Source organism: Belonocnema kinseyi, chromosome 8, assembly GCF_010883055.1.
Source record: "Belonocnema kinseyi isolate 2016_QV_RU_SX_M_011 chromosome 8, B_treatae_v1, whole genome shotgun sequence".
Taxonomy (NCBI): Eukaryota; Metazoa; Arthropoda; class Insecta; order Hymenoptera; family Cynipidae; genus Belonocnema; species Belonocnema kinseyi.
In genome coordinates, this window is record NC_046664.1 from 19,935,693 (window position 1) to 19,938,323 (window position 2,631).

Here is a 2,631-nt window from a genome sequence, read left to right on the forward strand (position 1 = left end):
GGCCATGCAGGTGCCACCCGCATCGAGTGAACTGTCGGAAAGTCATGCGCAGTTAAACAGGTAAGCCGTTTGGGCACGTCTTACCGCAACGCTCCTGTTTTGTTACGCCTGAGTGAGTACCGCCCACCGGAAAAAGCTTTCAGTAATTTTTTAAAAATTCAAAAAACAGAAGATATTCAAAATTGATTTTTTTTAATTTTCATAACATAGTTTTCAAAAATTTATTTTCTGAAATGTCAAAGTTTTTGGAATTTTCAAAAAACAAAATTTTTAACTTTATTTTAAAACAATACATTTTTAATTACAATTTTTTTTCAACGTAAGTTACAAGATGCTTTAAAAGCCCTGTAATATAGGCATGGAATTCACAAACTTTAGAGTTCGGACTCGAGGCACTGAGCACGCCATACCACGGCGTGCGTTCTGAATTATTTCTTGAAAAATTGAAAAAAAAAAAACACTTTTATATTTATAGGGCTCTGACAAAACCTTGTAAGCCTTTCATAAAAAAAATGCAAGAAAGACAAATACGGATTTTTTCAAAAATTAATTTAAAAGCTTTTTTTGATCAATCGAAAAAAATTTTAATTTTGTTTGTTCAAAAAATATTTTTTCGAAACTGCATCTAAACTGCATCTAAAGTTATGGGGTTTAAAAAAAATTAACAAAAATTCTCAATTTCGAATACTTCATAGATTTTTTGGAAATAATTTTAGGGTTTTTCTGTCAATGCTAGAAAAAGTTTAATTATCAAAAATCTGTAAAACTAACTCAAATTATTCCTAAAATTCACAAAGCTCTTAGAAAATTAAAAAAATGGCTGAAAATCTTGCAGATTTCTTTCTTACAATTTTAAAAACTATTGAAATATTTAAAACCTAATTTAAAAAAATTTTTTAATCCTTAAAAAATTTTCCCTGAATCTTAAGAAAGTTTTTTATATCCATTTTACCTTCATAATATTTTGAAAAGCTTTAAAAGTTTTTTTTGTAATCTTCAAATATTTCTATTTTGTTTTTCATTTTTTGAAATATTTTCAGAACATCTTAACCTTTAAAATATCTTTTAAAATGATTCGAATTTTTTCCACAATATTTTCGAAATTGTTATAAAATCGCTAAGATTCTTTTTTGACAATTTTGAGAATATTTTGAAATGTTTAAAAATATTTTTTAAAATTTTCTAAAAATTAATTTTTCAATATAAAAAATCATTCATATATTACACAGGAAACTTAACAAAATTTCTTATGATGTTGATGCTTTTCAATTTTTTTTTTAAATTACTTTTCGTTCAAAATTTTTTTAAATCCTTTCAAATTTCAATAGAAAATTCAACTAATAGGTAGAAAATGTAACTATCTCGCTGAAAATTATATTTTACTTTAAGTTTAACTTTAAATTCGATTTGGTAAAAAAGCAATTTATTTGAAAATCTTACTTTTTGGTAAAAAATAAATTTTTTGTCAAAAAATCATTATTTTCGGATTTAAAATTGAATTTTTTAGGTAGAAAATACGACATTTTAGGAGAAAATTAAACTGTGTGGTAGAAATTTTTTTTCTTCATATTTTTAGATAAAAAATCAACTATTTTGTTAGACACTTCCACTATTTGTTTAAAAATTCTTGTATTTTATTGAAAACTGTTTTTGTAGACAATATTTGGTTAAAACATACAAAATTTGTCCTAAAATTTAATTTTTTTGGTAGAAAATGTACTTTTTTCGAAAAAACGTATTTTCGGATTGAAAATTGAATTGATTCGTAGAAATTTAACTTCTTTGGCTTGAACATAACACAATTTGGTAGAAAAATCAACTATTTGATAGAAAATCTAACTATATTGCTAAAAATGCAATTTTTCGGTAGAAAATTAATCTTCTTCTTTGAAAATTTAATTATTTGGTTAATAATTCATTAATTTTTTAATTAATATTTTGGGTTAAATATTCACCAATTTTGGTAGAAAATTACGCTATTTGGTTAAAACTTAAAAAATTTATTTTAAAAACTAACTTTTTAATAAAAATTAAATTGTTTGCCAAAAATAATATTTTCGGATTAAAAATTGAATAGTTTTTTTTTTAGAAAATCGAAAAATCCACACGTTGGTAAAAAATTAAATTATATGGTAGAAAAGTGATCTTTTTGTGGAGAATGTATATTTTCGGTTAAAAATTCAAATATTTGTCATGAAAATCAAAACAATTGGGTAGAACATTTAATTGTATTGCTGAAAATTCATTTCTTTTCGGTAGAAAATTAATCTTCTTCGACGAAAATTCAATGATTTGGTTAAAAATTCATGTATTATTTTAAAAAATTCATATTTTCGTTTATAAGTTTAACTATTTTGGCAAAAATTAAACTATTTGGTTGAAACTTCAACCATTTATTTGACAATGTTAATATTTAGTTTAAAAACTATTTTTTTTATGTGGAATAATCATATTCTCGGGTGATGAAACAATTTATTTGAAAATTTTTTCTTTTGTGGTTAAAATTTAATGTTTGTATCTAAAAGTTTAATTATACGAGGGTAGTTCAATAAGTCCTTAGAATGACCAACATATGGCGCGCGAATCGCTCCAAATCATCTGTTTTCAGTCAGCACCACTCCCGACTAGATA